Source organism: Equus przewalskii, chromosome 9, assembly GCF_037783145.1.
Source record: "Equus przewalskii isolate Varuska chromosome 9, EquPr2, whole genome shotgun sequence".
NCBI classification, from domain to species: domain Eukaryota; kingdom Metazoa; phylum Chordata; class Mammalia; order Perissodactyla; family Equidae; genus Equus; species Equus przewalskii.
This window is the reverse complement of record NC_091839.1, coordinates 74030871-74052413: the sequence shown is the minus strand read 5'-3', so window position 1 is coordinate 74052413 and position 21543 is coordinate 74030871. Positions and strand designations below refer to the sequence as shown.

General features: G+C 36.6%; 1 protein-coding gene across 4 annotated transcripts in view; it reads left to right on the top strand.

Annotated features, from left to right (window-relative positions):
- LOC103559644 (protein LEG1 homolog) overlaps window positions 1-21543 on the top strand; it is a 41294-nt gene that overhangs the window by 5160 nt on the left and 14591 nt on the right. For 2 of the 4 annotated variants that reach the window (XM_070557023.1, XM_070557026.1), the window contains one exon: window positions 2029-2121. The exons of the other annotated variants lie outside the window; for them this stretch is intronic. The gene's annotated coding sequence lies outside the window, so the exon portion shown is untranslated. The remainder of the gene's footprint in view (window positions 1-2028; window positions 2122-21543) is intronic. 4 annotated transcript variants of the gene reach the window in all.

Genomic DNA, 21543 nt, shown 5'->3' with positions numbered 1-21543 from the left:
TCATTTGTCTTTGTGGCTGCACTCACATATTGTAGGTAGCTAAAACATGATTTTTGAATGAATGAATCTCTAATGCTGTATAAATTTAATAATACTTTACCACCTTTAACTTAGATTTGTATCTTAAGCTTTATCTTTAATTGTGGATATTTAGATACCGGAGCTCTACATTTCCAAGCAATATGTATTTTCCCTTTTCGTGTCTAGCAGTTTAAAAGGTTGTAATACATTTTAAACGTGCGTGTCTTTCCCGACTAGACGGTAAGATTCATGAAGATGGTGACCTGTCTGTCTTGTTCTCTAGTCTCATGAGGCCCTAACATTGTAGTTGAATAAAGGTGTAAAATGAAGGGCTTTGTTCACTAACAAATAGAAGTCAGACTTGGCCAATGGGGCGTCTTTCAAGACAACATCTGAACCTGGAACCATTTTTTCCAGAGCTTGCAAAACAATGAGAAGAATAAAGAAATGATGATATCATTTTTAAAATTTTTTGCCCATACTGTGAATTTAGTCTACGTATATTATTTGATAAGCACTGAGAGCATCAAATTTGGAATCAGATTGGGCTGAATTCGGATCCACTTTTGTCACTTACTAGTTCTGCGATCACAAGAGTGGGACTCCATTTCTTGATCTATAAATTGGTGCTGAGGGGGGCAAATGACATTCTGTCTCCAGAATTGTCATGCAGATGAAGTATGATGGCAGATGCACACAAAGCATTACCCAGTGTCTGGCACTTGAAATGTCCATAATAAACGTTGGTTTCTTTCCTGCATTTCTCTCCTCTGTTTTCAGATTGCCTCTATGTTTTCAGTATCAGGGCAATATTACATTATCAACATTTGAATTATGTTAGTAGGAATCATCCCATTTCCTGAGTGTTTTTAATCTGTATTCAATTTGATTATTTATTTGTGGATTTATTTGTGGACATAAAGAAATATAAGTATTTTAGGAAAACTTTCTTCTCTCAGGCAACCACTGAGTAATTAATTATTAGCTGTGATTATTTCTTAATATGTGTATTATCCCTCACTGCCAGATTACATTTATTAAGCATTGAAACCTGGTGTTCTTACAGCTCATTTCACACACTTAAGTAAAAGAAATAATGGTTCAAAATCCATGCCAATTTTACCAGTTAAGACGATGGAGAGTTGTGTCTAATAGGAATCTTAAAATGTTAATTTAACTTTTAGGGTTAAAGTTGATAAAATTAAAGTTCTATCTCCTTTATATAGAAAATTACAACCCTTCTTATGACAAGTAAAGCAGCTGAACACTCTATAATACTCAATGTATTAAATTCTATTGCTCATAAACCAAATAAATAGTTGTAAATAACAGTATATGTATTGTATGGTTATATTACATATACCTTAAAACTAATACTTAAATTTCAATTTATGTTGTTTCATGTATTTTATTTATTTATTTATTTTACTTAATTCAAAATACCTGCCAAGACCTTTGGCATGTGACTGAGTTCTAAGCATCAGCAGAAATGAAGAGAGAGGTTGATCGTGGGACCGACCACTAGATGTTGCTGGTTGTCTAGCTGATAAATCTAAGCAGATGTAGTTCTCAAAAGCTTACTTATCGCTTTTATTCACCAATGTTTTTTCAAACACAATATCTAATCTAACGCTAACTTTCAGTAAAATTGAAACTCATAAAGAGCTTTAATTCGGAACATCCAAGTTTCCTTAAAAATACTTCTACTTCTCCGCCCAATCTCTTTTCTTTACATTCTAAAAGGTAAGAGAGAGTTTATACCATCTGAATCAGGAATATAGATATGAGATCTAAAAAGTTATTCTTAATATAATGTTTAAATGTGTAACTTCTCTCCTTGCATGACCATATTAATTTGAATATTTTTGCTGTAAGGACTACTATGGATTCAATTATGTTGTAACTTGGTTAGATTTGGCACATTTATTCAGGAATTAGGTTAAATGAATAATTTTCAAACGTTCAGTTACAGACTGCCTCTGTTTCTTCCTTTGTTGTATAACCTAGGATTTGAGGACGGGCTGGAGCAGAGCACTAGGATTTGGGGAAAGGGGTTTTGGTTATGTCTGAAATCTCCAGAACTGGATTGGCTAAACTCTGGTAAGGCAGCTTTAATTATCGCTCCACTAGTCGGGCAGGTTTTGTGTTTAACTTTTTTTCTGTTCAAGAGCAATGAAGGAAGCAACATTAATGAGCCCCAGGAAAGCAATAGAGAGGCTTCACATTACCTCCAAGTCAGTCGACGAACATGTTACAAGAAGCCTGCTGCCTGAGCGCCCCAGGGAGAGGGCAGGCCAGCTGTGGGAGGGCCAGAAGGTGCCCATGCCTGCTGTTGCAGAAACAGTGGATGAAATGACCTAGAGGCAGTCATACTTTCTTTCTCTGATCATGAACTGAAATGATTAATATCTATGATTAAACTTCTAATTCTTCACCCATCCATGCCATACAATGGAAAATGGATCAAATAATATGTAGAATCTGTAGAATTAGGTGCTTTGTGGAGAAAATTCAGATCAGATAACACTGTCCTATAAGTTAGCAAAGTCACTAATGGAGGAGTCTATCTCCAGTAATAAGAATCCACTTTGACAGGTCCTTTGCTAACAGATTTCTTATTAAGAATGTAGGAGTGAAGCCTGCAGTCTACAAAGACAGCTTAGCTTTTTGCAAATTCTACTTCATAAAGTTGAAATTTTTAAAAAAGTAGAAATAAATGCAAAGTAACTGAGTTTTTTCTGGATCTTGCCTTCCTTAATTTTCAAAGAAGATGATTAAATATTATTTGCCAAACTAAGGGCATAAGTTCAATAAGCAGAATATATATTTTGGGAGATGCTGGTAAGTTTAATTTTTATTCTTTGGAATGTGAAACCAGATTATTAGAACTTTAAATTTATGTTTAATTTTTACTTATTTCTCCCCATGTAATAATGCTCAGCATAAGTGAATACATACCACTGTTTAGGGCCATGACTAAATAACACTTGAAACATGGAGTTAAAAAACAAAGATGGGGGTTGGCCCCATGGCTTAGTGGTTAAGTTTGGGATGCTCTGCATGTCAGCCTGGGTTTGGTTCCCAGACATGGACCTATAACTTTTGTTGGAGGCCATGCTGTGGCAGAGACCCAAATACAAAATAGAGGAATGTTGGCACAGGTGTTAGCTCAGGGCTAATCTTCCTCAGGAAAAAAAGAAAAAAAAGCAAAGATGCTGAGGCACAATTTCGGCTATAATCTGGCAATTGTTTAAGTAGAAATTCTTTGCTAAAACCAGGGAGCACTTAGAAAGTGAAGTATCATTGAGAAAGAACTTCTATTCCTTCTTAAAAGTGTGATAGTTTTCTAGGGACAGTCTTCCCCAAAGCTAGCTTTCCTCTCCAAAAAACAGGATTTCTTCAAGGGAAATCTTAAGTGAAGATTAAATTTTAAGCTGAGTGAATGATGCTGCAACTGTCTAATCTGTACATCAGCCCAGCTGACTGTCTGGGTGTGCAGCAAGAGCTCCCCTGTAAAATGCTTTGCATGCTGTCAACTGAAGAGTCTAAGTCAAGTTAGTCAATGGATTTACTCAGTAATCAGCATGAGGAGTTTGAATCCTGGGAAAACAGTTCAACAGAGAGCTCTTAAGGAACTGATCCCAAGTGTGTGAGTTTAAGTGCATCTTATGTCTCTTTCATAAACAGTGCATGTGAAGAGGAAAAGAGAAAAAAAAATTATGGTTAGAGTTCATGTATGTTAAACACAAAAGGATAGAGCACATCTTGACTTTTCTCTAGATTATGTACTGAAGGCAACATAAACAAGAATTTCTTGGTTATACATCAAGAAGTTCAGAGATGCTGACGTTATCTATGTGTGGAGGGAGGCAGGACCGGGACCATTAATTAGTTCCTCAGTCTCTAAGAAATGCAGCTGGCAAATGTGGGAGCAGGTACCCCTTTACCTCCTCCTGCTGTGATCTGTCCGGCTGGCATCTTCAGTCATGAGATGTGGGGCTGCAAGGTCATTTTGACACAGGCTGAGGATGGCCTGCACAACATGGATTTTCTTGTACTGACCTAAAGCCTATGCAGTTTGTTTGCTAGATTCGCTTGTTAGACCAGGGAGAAGGGTCCCCAAAATCTGTCCACGATGCCATTAGTTCTGCCATGAGTCCCCTGCTTACCTGGCTTGCTAGGTGAAATTCAATCATCCTTTAAGACTGAGGAAATAGTTCATCTTTCAGGAAGCTTTCCTGTGCCCCCAGAGCTGACTTAATCACTTCCTTTTGCTGGAAACTCATCTGGCTCAGTAGAGACTATGTATTTACCTGTTTATTTCTCCTATAAGAGAGGAAAAATATCTTTTTCTTCCACTCGTTTAAATTCTCAGCTAGGGCACCTGTAACAAGAGACAGATTAACAAAAGAAAAGTTTATAAATTTATTTAATAAAAGTTTTATGTGACACCAGAACCTTCATAAGGAAATGAAGACCTGAAGAAATAGTTAAACCTGAGTGTTTTTATGCTGCATGCATTTGATGAAGAGTAGAAACATCAGAGGACAAAAGATATGAGATAAACGGCGTTAATTGGGGGAAACGTTTTAGCAAGCCCTGTTCATCCAGATCCCTCCCTGTGTCCCTTCATCTTTAGAGATAAGGGTGCTCCATTCCTCCAGATATAGGGAGGCCACCTCTCACATGAGGGTGGTGTGACCTGCTTCAGGGGAAGGTCAGGATGTCTTTCCTGTACACGTCATTTCTCAGATTCCTTCAGCTTGAAATTTTCAATATGTCAAGGGGCCATAGTTGGGGTAGTGTATCCTGAAACTCCCACTCCCTATCGTGAACAAGGATTGAATTCTTGTTGCTCTCTGTATCTCCCGTCTTTAACCATCTGGCACTGTATCCAGTACACAGCAGCAGCTTAGTTTATGTTTCTTAATGTTGAATAAACAGTAACACTACCCAGATGAGTGTGCTTGCTGTCCCTTTGGCATCTGATTCTGGTAGGACCCTATTCTCTGCCTCTCTACTACCTTCTCCCTCTAGGAGGACTTGGTAAGCATTGAATACAATTTTTCTTTTAAAAGAACTCACCTTTAGAGCACCTTTAAGTTCACAGCAAAGTGGAGTGGAAAGCACAGAGCTCCCATATAGATCCCGACCCCACACAAGCGTCGCCTCCCCCACTATCAACATCACATACCAGACTGGTACCTTTGTTACAATCAATGATACTACACTGATACATCACTGCCACCCATAGTCCACAGTTTACATTATGGTTAACTTTGGTACTGTACATTCTATGGGTTTTGACAAATGTATGATGACATGTATATACCATTACAGTGTTATACAGAAGAGCTTATTGCCCTAAAAATCCTCTGTCCTCCACTTATTCGTCTCTCCCTCCATCGTAAACCCTGAAGTTTTACGTTTAGATCGATGATACATTTTGAGATAATTTTTGTAAATGGTGTAAAGTTTTCGTGTAGATTCATTTTTTTTTGCATGTGGATGTCCAATTCTTCCAGCACTATGAGTTAAAAAGGCTATCCTTTCTCCATTGTATTCCTGCCCTCCTTTGCCAAAGAGCAGTTGACTTTATTTGTGTGGTTCTATTTCTGGGCTCTCTCTTCTGTTCCACTGATCTGTCTGTTCTTTCACCAATACCTCATATGCACACTGTTCTGATTACTGTAGCTTTATAGTAAGTCTTGAAGTAGGGTGGTGTCAGTCCTCCAAATTTGTTCTCCTTCAGTATTGTGTTGGTCAGTGCTTTTTTCAATACACCACAGCTACTGGTCAAACACAGGAGAGTAGAAAAGTGAGTCTCTAAGTATTTTCATTAAGGACAGCAAAGTCTTAATACACACAAATCTGGACATGAAGTAAACTGCAGGAGAGTTGGCAACACACAAATGAGGAAGAGATGAGGATAATAGATAGATCAAGACACAGAAGGCAGGCACAAAAATAAGAGTGAAATTCAAGGGAAGCTTCCTAAAGCCATGGTGGATGACAAAGGAGTTGGGCAGAGATTTGAAGAGATTGCCTAGAGGAGAAAATCGTAAAACAGAAAAAGATATACACCTGACAAATGTTTAGTTCATACTTACAACTTAAAGCTCTGTATCAGCCAGTGTTTGGTCCATGGCCACAGCCTTCCCTTGGCTTGGCAAGTTAGGGTTCAGCTTTGGCTTTCTTATCTCAACCACACAACACCTTGTTTGTGATTTCCTGGATAGATTTCTGCAAACTATGTAAAAGTTAAGGATCCTTCAGAAGTAGTCTGAGGGCAGAATCCTTCTAGAATCCACCCCCCAAAATTTTTATACCTGATTTATTTCTAATATGACAGCAATTTTTTTTTGGTCTTCTCTTTTATTGAGACTTTTCAGAGTAGGTCGAAGAAGTACTTTTTATCATCTATGTATAGAACATTAGATTAAATTAAATTATTCATATAGCAAGTGAAATTGGCATAAAAAGTGCTTTCAGGAACATCACAACTGCCATCTGGTATTTGGTAAGTCACTTGGAATGGAAGCACCTTAGAGACAGAACGTTCTTTCTTTGTTTGTCTGTTATGTACAATTTTGCTCTGTGGAAACTTCCACTATATTGATGTAGATGTTTGTTGAATAGATTAACTCAACTAGGGCCAACTGAAACTGATGACAGTTATGATTACAATCTGCATTCAAACAGTGACTCTCTCTCTTGAGGACAGCTGACCTTGGATTTCAGTCCTCATGCATCCTGTACAGTAAATCCCAGCCTCAGAAGGCACCCAAGTCAGAGTTCTACCGGGACTCATGTATCTAACTACAGTATCTTCTACTCAAATGACTTCATCCTTGACCTTTCTTCTGGTGCCTATGTTTATCATTTCCTTATTCCTTTTGGTAAATATTACCATTTTAACTTTTACCACTTTACTTTGGTGTTCCTTATGTTCATTAAATTTATGAATGAAACATATAAAGTTTGTATTAACATGTTTGTCATTTTGTGTTTTCATATCATAAATTACTAATATGTATCTTGGTTTTAGTCTTGTTTTTCTATTAACTTATTGTCTTATTTAATCATGTGGTCCCATTGCCCAGCACTTTTCCTGACACACAGTGGGCAGCATATATAATTATGTTGATATTAAGTGTTCTGGGTACTTTTAGCTTCTACGATAATCTAATTCCACTTTTTATTTATAAGAACATCCACTTAGAGAACTTTATGATTCCAAATAATATGCAAGTATAGCTTGGACAAGTTGGTTAATTTATTATTTTTATTTATAGAAAAAAATCTACTAAGAGAAATCAAAGAATAACTAAGAAATATAGAGATATACTGTGCTCAAAGATTGGAAAACTCATTATGGAATACATGTAAATCTTCCCCAATTTATTTATCGATTTAATGCAGAAGAACTGAAATCTCAGCAGGATTTTCTTTTTATATGTAGACGAGTTGATTCTCAAATTTATATGGAATAGCAATGAGAATGTCAAAGCTGTAGAATAATTAAACATTTTTTAAAAAAATAAGCATACATTTAAAGGGATCACATTATCTAATTTTAAGCCTTTGTACTAAGCTGCAGTTGTTAGTGTGATATATATGAAAGAGGACACAGATGGATGGAATAGCGGAGAGACTCCAGATATTGACCCACTGACTTCAGAATAGACCCAATAAAGCTAATTGACATTTGACAAAAGAGTAAAACCAATACCACGGTCAAAGCATACTCTTTTAAACAAACCTGTTGGCAAAATAGGCCATCCATGTGTTAAGTATCAAAGCTTTATGTGACACTGAACATAAATGTTAACTCAAAGGGATCATAAACATACATGTAAAACTATAAAACTTTCATAGGAAATATACAAGAAAAACTTTGTAACCTAGAGTTAGGCAATGAGTTCTTAGATTTGATACCAAAGTCACAATTCATAAAGGAAAATAATAATAAATTGGATTTCATCAAAATTAAAATGTTCACTTTACAAAAGACAGTTAAGGAAATGAAAAGACAGAAAAGCTACAAACTAGGAAGAAATACTGGCAAATCACGCATCTAAAACCCACTACTTGTACCTGGTACGTACAATGAACTCTCTAAACTCAACATTTTGAAAACAACTCAACTGAAAATAGGCAAAGAACTTGCATAGACGATTCTATCCAAATAAGATACAAGGATGACAAATAAGCACATAGAAAGATGTTAAATATAATTTGCCATTAAGGAAATGCAACTAAAAACTATGATGGCTGCCACTATGTATCTATTAGGATGTCTAAAATAATACTGACTGTATCAAATGTTGGGGGTGATGCAGAGGAGCTGGGACACTCATACCTTGTGGTGGGAATGCCAAATGATATACACACTCTTAGGGGTTGAATTATGTCCTCCCCAAATTTGTACTCTGAAGTCCGAACCTCCAGTACCTCAGAATGTGAGCTTATTGGAAAATAGGGTCATTGCAAGTGTAATGAGTTAAGACAAGGTCATACAGGAGTGAGGTGAACCCCTAATGCAACATGACTGGTGTCCTTATGAAAAGGGAAAATGTGGACACACATATGAGCACAGGGAGAATACCAGGCAAACGTGAAAGGTAAGATGATACAAACCAAGATTGTCAGCCAACCACCAGAAGCTGGGGGGCAGCATGAAACAGTCTCCCTGACTGCCTCAGAAGGAACCAACTCTTAGGACACTTGGGTCTTAGACATCCACCTTCAGCAGTAAGAGACAATTAATTTCTGTAATTTAAACCACCAGTTTGTGGTGCTTTGTGACAGCAGCCCAGCAAACTAAGAAAGCCACTTTGGAAGCCCTTGGACAATTTCTTATAAAATTAGACACACACCTAACAGTGACCTTGCGATCCTACTTCTGGACACTTACTCCAGACGAAAGAAAATACATCTTCACACAAAAACTTATATCTGACTTTTTCCAACAGTCGCATCTCTAATTGCCAAAACCTGGAAAGAACCCAAATATCCTTCAGTGGATGAATCGGTAAACAAACTGGCACATCCATTCAGTGGAATCCCACTCAACAAAAAACAATAAACATAAACAAACAGAAAACCAAACAACAACAAAACTCAACAACTTCGATGTGCACAACTCGGCGAAGCACGAAGGCTCAGTGAAAGAAGTCAGTAACAAAATATCACACTGTGTGATGCCGTCTATATGACATTCTCAGAAAGAAAAAGCTATAATGATGCAGTACACATCAGTGGTTGCTGGAGTTAAAACTGGGGAAAAGTGGTCATTATAAAGAGAGAATATGACGGAATTTGGGGGAAGATGAAACCGTTTTGTGTCCTGACCATAGCGGTGTTTATATGAATCTACACTGGTCTTAAAATTCATAAAGCTGTGCACCAAAGGAAAAAACAGTCAATTTTACTGTATTTTAATTTAAAGATAAAATAAAGTCTTCTTAGATGATCACCATTTCAAAGGTCAAAGGAAAAGAGAGAATATTAAAAATTCTTTGCCAGATAGAAGATGAAGTTTGAGTAGAAAAACAAAGTGACATTAAACTTGATTAGAAAATGGAAATTGGTAAAAACAGCCAAATTGCAGAAGATATGAAAAAATTTGTCAACAAAGACATGAGAATTTATTCCACCTCACCAGTAGGTAGGAACTGCGAATTAGAAATAGAGAAGCAACGGGGTGACATTTTTTCACCCATCAGATTTGCCAAGTTGGCAAATATTAGAAACAGTATGTTCATAGACGAGAAAATGCAAATTTTAAGTACATAAATGAAAGTGTGTCCAACCACACTAATGGGAAAAAGCAAATATAAGAAGCCCAACGAAATGCCATTAATTCACCCATCAGATGGAATACACTGAAGAGAAAGAACTGGCTGTGGAAAAAATGATGGATGTATCATTCTCACATGTATTGCTATGGACTTTAAATTGCTATAATATTCTTGGGAATTATTTAGGTAATATGTAGATATTAAGAAACAGACATAAAGTCTTTTGTTTAGCAGTTCTCAAGTGAAATTCATTCTAAAGTATTCAAAACTCCCATTATAAAGCTATCCAAAAGAGAATATTTACTGCAACACTGTTTGTGGTGCCAAGAGTGGATGCAACATCATTAAGTGTTCATCAGGAGCAGCACAAGTCTTAAAAATATATTTAAAATTTCTATTTTATGATCTATTTACCTGCAATATTTGCACACACACATATATTTTTTATTTCAGGTGCAGACCATTAATACCTTTGTAGACTTCCTAAAGTTGAACTTTTAAAAAATTTTCTCCTACAGAATTCAAAGGGAAAGTGGACTGAAAAAATAGGAGAAAGGTGATCTTAATTACATATCACAAAGATCTCTCTTTCTGATCATAGCGAGGTAATTGTGCTACTTCTGTTCAACCCATCCTTAATTGGAACATGTAAATCAGGTGGGGCTATGTGAGCCATTGCTCTACGCTGTCAAGCATGAATTCATGATGGGGGCTATTTATGAGATAGGCAATAAACAGGCAAATCTATCTAATGAATTTATCCAAAAATTTATCAAACATACACATAATAATGACAAATATTCTTGGGTTACCCCTGCAATAACTTGTGTGTAAACAGCTTTTTTTCCTCTTAAATTTATTTACTCTTATTTGTAACAACTCTTGGAATGTTGGAATTAGAAAGCCCTAATCACGCTGCATAGCTGGTTCTCCTTCCATCATCCCTATGCTCTCAAGAGGATTTTCCTGTTTCAAATTCGTAGATAAAGAAAAATGGGCTGAGCAATTGACCTTTTGCAGGATCTGCTGATATCAGTGAGATATGGATTTCTGCAGTATTCTTGCACCCTGAGGTGCAGCCCTGAAGGACCACGGGAAGAGGCAGAACTTCAACAGGGCACCTGGTCATTCACTTTACTTGGAAGGAGACATGGTCAGAGGGACAGTTCTCCACACTTTCATTGTCAGTGAGCAGAGGCTTGGAAGAACACACATGCTGATGGTGATATGAGGGAAATCCTACATTGGGTTGGACGAATTCAGCCTCCTGAAACCAAGGCTGATCTGACTCTCACCACCGGTGAGTCCTCAACCTGCAAACAACAGGAAACTACTCTGAGCCCCCAACTGGGCAAAATCTTCTGAGAGTATCAGCCAGTGCTCTGGTAGTAGATGGATCATAGTGTATTTCTTCCACCATGAAAGCAACAGGAATTTGTACTCATTGAAATCAACACCCTGGATAGGCAACTTACAGTCAAAGGAATTTCAAAGAGATTCTGGTCTTGCTATGTACTTTCAGTGGAAAGGCCTATTGAAGTCTCAGCTTAACTCCACCTCATTGGGTGGTGGTGCTGTCTTGTCAGTTACAGTATCTGCTGTTAAGCAAGACTAATATATGCTGACTTTTCTTACACTGCTAGAGTAAACATCCTGTGAACCAAGGGGAGGAAAATGCGAGTGGTTCCTTTTTTTTTTTCGCTAACAGACCACTCATAATTTTTCTGTTCTTATCTCCTTAATTTTGTTCTCTACTGATTTAAACGCCATACATACCAAGACACACAAAAATGTTTCTATTGAACGAAAAGTGGGACTGTCACATAGCCATTTTGGGCTCCTTATGTTACTGAAACACCGGGAAAAGAGGAGGGTTAATGTAGCTTTAGGGTGATTGACCATAATTATCCAAGAGAATTAAGATTCCTGCTATACAAAGGAAGCAAGGAGAGATATGTCTGGTAGCAGGGAATTCTCTGGCCAGTTCCCAGATGCAATAGTAAAAAATTAATGGGAGTCTGCAGCAAGTCAATACCTGTGGGAATATTATAGGCTTAGACACTTCAGGAATAAAATCTTGGGTCATTTCACAAAGAAAACTCTGAATGGGGTTGGAAAAGGTAAATTATAATTTTCGCATGACCAGTTGCCTTAATGGCTACCATTGAAGATAAGCATTTTTTCTGTCATTGATTATTTATGAATACATATCATTTAAGAGACTTTTTTATTATTCCCTATTATTTCCACATAAATTTGACTCTAAAATTTTGACGTTGGGTTGTAGGATGTGAAAGGAGCAGTTTGATTGAACTAGAAGGGGAAAGATCATCAAACAGAGATGGGTCCAGAAAGTGAATGACAAACTTGCGTTCCCCACTTTCTGGAGAGAAGAGCCTACATTCATTTGTAAGAGGCTTGGTGACATCATGCTTTATGGAGCATGACCTGTTCTTACTATTAGCATTTCAAAGGATAGAGGGTCTATATGTATACTGAGTTAACAAAGGTGGGGACTTTACCAATTTGCCTATTGGTGCTTCATCATCATTCTTAACCCCTTAGACTGGTACAGGAACTACATTTCTTTGGTTCACTTGTGACGAGAGTTCTGGATTTGATAATCTCAGTAATTGGTACTCACGCAAGATTTGAAAGGAAGAAGAGAAGGAGAAGCCCTCATTCTTCTCTGACCAATGTGGGCTGACGTTTGGGGAGACCACAGGTGAAGTCTGCATCAGACTGGGAATTCTCCTATGAAAAACCTGCTTCAATATTGAAGATATCTGAGGTCATGGTGGTATTTTTCTGTAATTTCAGCCTCCTGGTCTTCTTGATTCGGATGGCAATCTTCCTGGAGCCTTGTTCTCCTAGCCCAAAAATCAGTGCTTTGAGCACTTATTTATAGTATTAATTGTTTTCTTGCTTGAGAGATCTAACTTTATTCATATTTTGCTGACTGAATTCAGATTGACAGATTCACGTGTCAAAATATTTTCTACCAATTGTGTTCAGTCTACATTTCCAGGTAATTTTCTGTATGTGAACATATGTATGTATTTATTTTACTACACAAAATAATTTTTACATTACTTACTATGTAGCATGTTTTTGCCCTATTCTTGATGTTGAGATAATTAGTTGATACTAAATCCTCACTCCATTGTGAGTTGTTTAGTCAGTATTTTAACTACATTCATAATTATAAGTATATAATGATAAAACTCAAAATATTTCAGGATAAGGGGCTGGCCTGGTAGAGCAACCGTTAAGTTTGACGTTCTGCTTCGGCAGCCAGGGGTACGCTGGTTTGAATCCTGGTTGGGGACCTGTGGACAGCTTGTCAAGCCATGCTGTGGCAGGTGTCCCACATATAAAAAGGAGGAAGATGGGCATGGATGTTAGCACAGGGCCAATCTTCCTCAGCAAAAGAGGAGGATTGGCAACCAATGTTAGCCAAGGGCTAATCTGCCTAAAAAAAAAAAAATTCATGATAAAATGAAGGATTTTGAGTGGTGTTCAATACAATAAAAACATATTAAAAGCAGTTTCATAACAAGTACTGAAACAGAAAAACTTAGCACAGTCAATATTTTTCTATAAACTTTTACCAGCCAATCCCCATCAGAGTTTTCCCCTAGTGGGGTTTAGTGTAAACTGTGTAAAATTCATAATCAGAAAAACTGGTTATGGATTCCAGCTTCTGTACCTAGATGGTCAGTATTTTTTTGTTTGTTTCTTTGAGTGCAATTGAGCTCTAATTTGATTGCCTTTCAATAAAATAGAAAGCTAGAAGTTTTCCACAGTGTCAGGCACTCTGGCTCTTTCTCTCTTCATTCTCTGCACACTTTAGGTCTAGGCCTCATCCACATGATTCAAGATGACTTTTTACCACATGAGCAAACCAAGTAGCCTCAAGGAAGAAGAGACCCTTAAATCAGCAATTAGCAAGTTTTGAGATTTACACATCATTTCTGCTTCCTTCCCACTGGTCAGAACTTTGTTACAGGGCCACACCACTAAAAAGTTTCTTGGAAGAAGGGAGTCTTTTTTTCAGGATGATGTAGGTTGTCTTAGGGGAGGACATATCTAGATAAAAGTGTAGGAGCTGTATTGCCAAGACATAAGGGAAAAATGGACACATCGGATGTCTACAGCCTTTGCCACAGGGTGCTCTTTGGCTACTCAAACCTTTGCCATCACCCTTGTTCTACAACTATAAAGTTCTCGCTCCTTCTGCCCCTAAGAAGAAACCTCAAGGCCCCTCCACTTCCTGTTAGTCAGTGTTGACAATCTTTGGGTGATGGATGGTCTTGCCCATCTGATTCAGATGAGCCTCCTCATTGATTGATTAATTTTAAACAAAGGGACCTATTTTCTCCTTAGCAAATACCTAATACACTTATAGGACTATAAATAAACGCAATAGCATAACTATAATAAAACTTCCATCCAGAAAAGGAAAGAATGGGAAACCCAGTAGTCAGTTCTCTGTAGCTGTTATTCAACCCTCATGGCATATACTCAGGCCAAGCACAGTGTTGCTTGGTATTGCCCTCTGAGAGGAGCTCCTTTGTCCATTATCCCTTGACCTCTGAGGCACCTGACTTTCTTTTCTTGGTGGCTCTCCCTTGTCCATAATCCTTCATGGCCACTGAAGTTGAAATCGGAGACTATGACCATATGGAGGCAATAGATCTTAGATAGTCTGTCCCCTCCAGGTAGTGCAGAACTAAGGACCCAGGGCTTGTACAGTCACAGATGCTGCAGATCACGCTTGCGATCTCTTAATGCAATCTCTTAAAACTTAGAGACGTTTTAGTCTTCTAGCTGCTGGTGTGATTGGCATGAGAGCGACTGCAGCCAAAGTCTTCTTCTAGGCAGTTTCCAAGCCTAAAGATTCTAGACCCTCCCTTACTGTCTTCTGTTTTCAGGCCATCTCTCTTTAGGGTTTCCAGCTTTCCAGACTGAAATATCTGAATATTTCCCACTTACCACAAATATTCCCACAAAGCCAACTCTACATAGTTTGGATTCTGTCGTTTGCTACACATGCTTTGGGAAAAAATCCTTTAGTAGTTAGCTTTAGATTTATCTTCATGTAACAGAAATCCTAAATATCTGTGCTTTAAACAAGATAGGATTATCTTTGTGTTCAAATAAAAGTTTAGAAGTAGGCCCACCAGGGATGGAGTGGTGGCTTCACAGTTTTAGGGATCTAAACTTATTGTTTCCTAGTCTTCTGTTATCAGTAGGATATTTTCTTAACACTATGAATGAAGAAAACACACCTCCACATTCCCCCTCTAGCCAGCAGGAAGAAGGATGGATCCATAAGGGAAAACTCCTCCTTTTCAGGAAGCTACCCTTAGAGAAGTGCAGACAAACCATGCAGTCATATCATATCAGTCAGAATTTATTCATATAGTCTCACATCATTTTAAACAGCTTCTGGATTGTTTTCCATTTTTGGCATTAAAGTTGCTATTGATGTACAGGTTTTTTCAAAGTAAGGTGTTTTCAAATCACATGGGTAAATACCTAAAATTGCCGGGTCGGTCTTATAGTAAATCTGTGTTAAACTATAAGAAACAGATAAACTATTGGCAAACAAAACTGTGCTGTTTTGCATTTCCACTAGCAATGAAGGAGAGTTTCTGTCAGTCTTCATTCTGGCCCAAATTTATTACTGTCAGTTTTTTCCCCTTAATATTAGCGATTCTAATGGATGTGTATTGGTGTTTCATTGTGCTTTCAATTTACGTTTTCCTGTTGACAGTGATGTTGACCATCTTTTCATGTGCTTATTTGTTACCCATGTATCTTTGGTGAAGTGTCTGTTCAGATCTTTTACACATTTTTAGTTTGCTGTATTGTTTTCTTATTCTCGAGTTTTAAGTGTTCTTTGTATATTTTAGATATGAGACCTGCAGCAGATATATGATTTGCAAATACATTCTGTCAGTGGCTTGTCTTTTGCTGTAGTAACTGTCTTTGATGACAGTTTGATGACAGTTTGTCTTTGATGAGACTAAGATTTTTCATTTTGGAAAACAATTTATGTATATCTATGTTTTTTTTGTTTTGAGTTTGTGCTTGTGGTGGTGTATCTCAAAATTCATCACTAAACTCAAGATCATGGGAATATTTTTCTATGTTTTCTTCCAGAAGTTTTATTGGTTTGAATGTACATGTAGGGCTATGATCCATGTTGAGCTAATTTTTGCATAAAGTGTGAAGTTTATGTCAGGATGTGTATGTTTGCATACAGACATCCATTTATTCCAGCACAATTTGCTGAAAATACTCCACTCAACTGCCTTTGCAACTTTGTCAAAAATAAGTCGACAACATTCGTGTGCATCCAGACTCTCTATTTTGTTCCACTGACCTGTTCTTTAATCAATACAACACTGTCTTGATTAGTTTAGTTTGATAGTCTTGACACTGAGTAGTCCTCAAACTTTGTTCTTCTTGTTCCGATTTGACTATCTGGGTTACTTCATCTTTCCATATAATTCTTGGAACCCACTCAGCCATGTTTACAAGAAACTTGCTTATATGTTGCTTTGGACTGCAATGAATGTATATATCAAATTTGGGAGAATTGACATTTTAGTTAATATCGTCTTACAATCAATGAACACATATATTATTATGTATAGTTCTGGGTTTGGAATTTTTAGTGGTTGTTTTAGGGTTTATAGTGCATTATTAATTTATCGCTGTCAACCTTCAAATGATTTTTATATCACGAAATGTATAGTATAAGTATCTTAAATACTATGCATCCATTTTTTCTTCTAGGCATGTGTTGAACTTACACATAACTTCTAAACCTCAGGCTACATTGTTATCCTTTTTGTTCAAATAGCCAATTATTTGTAGAGGCTTTTACATTATAAGAAAAAAAATATATTTATCCATTCAACTGCCATTTATAGTGCTCTTCTCTCCTTTCTGCAGATCCATATTTCCATCTGCATTCTTATTCCTTTTGCCTAAAGGACATTCTTAACATTTTTGGTACTATGGATCTGATAGCGATGAATTCTTCCAGCTTGGGAATGTCTGAAACATTCTCGATTTTATCTCTCCTTTGTAAGATATTTTTACTGGTCATGGACTTCTAGGTTACAATTTATGTATGTACATATTTATTATTTTAAAGGTGTTTCACTGTTTTATTGTGTTCATTTTTTTGAGGGGAAATCAGCTTATCTTTGTTTTTCTGTATGTAATGTCTTTTAATCTCTCTACAATTAAAATTTTATCTTAATTGCTGGTTTTGAGCAATTTCGTTATGATATGCCTTGGTGTAGTTTCCTTCCTGCTTATTGTGTAAGAAATACATTCAGCTAGTTTGATCTATGGGTTATATTGTTCACTACAGTTGGAAAATTTTCAGTCATTATTTCTTCAAATAATTTTCTGACTTTCCTTTCTTTTGGGACAACAATTGCACGTATGTTAGGACAAGTGGAGTTATCCCAGGCTCACTGATGTCCTTTTCATTGTTTTATTCTTTTTTCTACTGTGTTTCTTTGAAGCAGTTTTTTTTGTTATATGGTCAAGTTTACTAATGTTTCTCTCAGCACCATATAATTGGTTGTTTATCTCACAAATTGTTCATCTAATTGGTGGTACATGTTTCATTTCATACGTTGTGGTTTTCTCTCTATGAGTTTGATTTGAATCTTTTACGTATTTTCTATGGGTCTACATTTTTTGATGTCATACTTGGAGGTCGTAGAAAGATATTTGATCTTTGTCCCTGGTTCCTGGCATAGAACTCCTAAAATTCTTGGAATTTCTTGAGTGATAAAAGGGCTGCAAATCTTTTTTGTTCTAATGAGGTGATTTTTGGAGGGCTGATTCATAGCTTCAGGAATGGGGCCTTCACGATGTGGCCTCATTACCAGGGAGACCAAGATTTGGTTAGAAGATTGGAACTTTCATCCCTATCCCTAACTTCCAGGGAGGGGAGACGGACTGGAGATTTAATTAATCGCTAATGGCCAATGATTTAATCAAGCATGCTTATATACTGAAACCTCCATATAAACCCCTAAAGGATGAGATTCTGTGTTGGTGAAGAAATAGAAGTGTTAGGACGGTGTTGTGCCCAGAGATGGCATATTTTTCCAGCCACTCCCTTCTTCCTTGCCCTATGGATATTTTTCATTTGCTTTCCTGAGTTTTATCCTTTATATTAAACTTGTGATAGTAAGTTAAGTGCCTTCCTGAGTTCTGCAAACAATTTTAATAAATGGACAGACTGGAACCGAGGAGATTGTGAGAATATTTCAACTTTCTAGACAAGTCAGACAGAAGTGTGGGTAACCTGGGACCAGATACTTGAACTGGCATCTGCAGTCAGGGCACTCCTTTCGGACTCAGCTCTTAAATCTGTGGAGTATGACTAACTCTGGATACTTAGTGTCAAAAGTAAATTGAATTGTAGAACACCCAGTTGGAGACCTGGTTGATGTGAGGAAAATCCCCTACACATTTGGTGTCAGAAGTGCTATGAATAAAAACAGCTCATATAGCCAAGAAATCACTGCCAAATTCAATGTCATGAAGCTTTTACCAAATGTTTTCTTTCAAGAGTTTCATAGTTTCAGCTCTTACTTGTAGTTCTTTCCTCCATTTTGAGTGAATTTTTATGTATGGTGTAAGGTAAGTATCCATCTTCATTGTTTTTGCATGTGGATATACAGTTTTCCATGCACTGATTTTTGAAAAGACTGTCCTTTCCCTATTAATGGTCTTAGCATCCTTGTCAAAGATCGTTTAGGGGCTCTCTATTCCCTTTCATTGGTCCATACATCAGCTTTTACACTAGTATTGTAAGCTTTTGCTTACTGTAGTTTTGTACTAAGTTTTGAAATCAGGTGTCATAAGACATCTAAGTATGTTCTTCTTTTCCGGGATTGTCTCCATACCAATTTCAGGATGGATTTTTCCATTTCTGCAATCAACACCATTGAGATTTTGATGGGGATTGCATTAAACCTGTAGATCACTTTTAGTAGTGTTGACATCTTAACAATAGTAAGTCTTCCCATCCCTGAACATGGGGTGTCTTTCCATTTATTTGTGTTTTCTTCAGTTTCTTTCAGCCATATTTTGCAGTTTTCAGTGTGCTAGTCTTTTGGCTCCTTGGTTAAGTTTATTCCTAAGTATTTTCTTCTTTTTGATACTATTCTAAGAGAATTATTTTCTTAATTTCTTAGATTATTCATTGTTAGCATATAGAAACACCATTGGTTTTTGGGTTTTGATTTTATATCCTTCAACTTTGCTGAATTTTTTCATTAGTTCTATCAACTATATTGTGAAATATGTTTTCTTCATATAGGAACCTGCCTTCAGGGGCCGGCCGCATGGCTGAGTGGTTAAGTTTGCACGCTCTGCTTCAGTGGCCCAGGCTTTTGCCAGTTCAGGCCCTGGGTAAGGACATGGCACTGCTCATCAGGCCATTCTGAAGTGGCATCCCACATAGCACAACCAGAGGTACTCACAGCTAGAATATACATTGGCAACAGATGTTAGCTCAGGTGTCCATCTTTAAAAAAAATGAACATGCCGTCAGTGAACAGAATCTTTTATTTTTTTCTTGCCTAATTAGTTTTGCCAGCACATTCAGTACTACGTAAAAAGAAATGGGGAAAGTGGGCATTCTTATCTCCTTCCTCTTTGCATCATTATCTGTAATTGGATGCTAGATATGCTATAATTCTATTTCTTCCCCTATATTATTGATTTTATACTTTTACGTTTACATGTTTTAAAACCCACACTATGTTATTATTCTATCCATTGATCAGTCAGTTATCTTTGAAAGAGATTTAAATAACTTTGTTTAAAAGGATCTTAGATATTTATACATGTAGTTACCATGTCTTGCAGTCTTCTGTCTGGTAGCATTTTTCTTCTTGAAAAGTGTCCATTAATATTTCTTGCAGTTAAAATCTTGTTTTGATATATTCTTTCAGTTTTTATTTGCTTGAAAATGTCTTCCTTTAGCTTTCATTTCTGAGAAACGCTTTTGGTGTATATGGATGTCTATGTTTTTTTTCTTTTAAGTGAGTTAAAGATGTTTCTCCATTGTTTCCTTGCTCGTCTTGTTTCCAGTGACTCCTTTGCTGTGGCCAATTTTAACATTTTCTCTTTATGATTGATTTTGATATTTGTAATTTGATTATGATATGCCTTGGTATTTCTTGTCTTTTGGTTTTTTGAGTTTTGGATCTGCAGTTTTCTATTTTCAATAAAACTTAGAAATGTGTCAATCATTATTTCTCCAAATACTGTCTCCACTTTGTTAGGGACTCCAACACATCTATATAAAATTACTTGAAGTTGTGTTCCAGGTAAATAATAGTCTTTTCGCTTTTTAAAATGTTCTTTTCTGTCTGTGTTTCTTTTGAATGGTTTCTATTGCTATGTCTTCAAATTCATTCACCTTTTTTTCTGCAATTTCTGATCTGCTGTCCATTCTGTTTTATTCATTTTTCACTTAATACATTGTAGTTTTCATCTTTATTATTTAATTTTTCAACTTTAAAAATTCTCTATATCTTGTTTCACCCATTGAACATCTAGATTGCAGGTATAACAAGTGATTTTTTCTGTAGTTTTCTTTTTCTTGCCTAATTGCTCTGGCTAGGACTTCCAATACCGTGTTGACCAAGACTGGGGAGAGTGAGCATCCTTGTCTTGTTCCTGTTTTAGAGGGACAGGCTTCACTTTTTCACACTGAGTGCGACGTTAGCTGTGGGTTTGTTGTATATGGCCTTTACTATTTTGAGATAGTTCTATACTTGTTTTATTTAGAATTTTTATCATAAATTGCTGTAAATCTTGTCAAATGCTTTCTCTTCATATATTGAAATGATCGTATGATTTTTATTCTTCATTTAGTAAATGTGGTGTATGATATTGATTGATTTGTGGATATTCAACCATTCTTGCATCCCTGAAATAAATCCCACTTAATCATGCTGTATATTCCTTTTAATGTAATTTGTATTCAGTTTGCTAATATTTTGTTCAGGATTTTTGCAACAATGTTGATTGGTGATATTCATCTGTAATTTTCTCTTTTGTGTTGTCCTTGTCTGGTTTATCAGGGTAATGTTGGCCTTGTAAAATGAGTTAGAAAATATGCTCTCTTTTTCAATTTTTTGGAAGAGTTTAAGAATGAGAAGCATTACACCCTTGAATGTTTGGTAGAATTTACCTGAGAAGTTGTCTGGTCCCGGACTTTTGTTTCTTGGGAGCTTTTGATTACTGTTTGAATCTCATTAGTAGTGATCAGCTTGTTTAGATTGTCTATGGCATCTTGATTCGTTTTGGAAGATTGTATGATTCTAAGAATTTATCCGTTTCTTATAGGTTATCCAATTTGTTGGTGTATACCTTTTCATAATATTCTCTTATAAACCTTTTGTATTTCTGTGTATCCATTGTAATGTCTACTCTTGCCTTTCTGATTTTATCAAAACCTACTTTTCTTTTTCTTAGTCTAGCTAAAGGATTGTCATTTTTTTTCTCTTCTCAAAGAACCAGCTCCTAGTCTCATTGATCTTTTCTCTTGTCTTTCTAGTCTCTATTTCATTTACTTTGGCTCTGATTTTTAGAATTTCCTTCTTTCTACTGACTTTGAGATTCGTTTGTTCTTCTTTTTCTAGTTTCTTTAGCTGTAACGCTA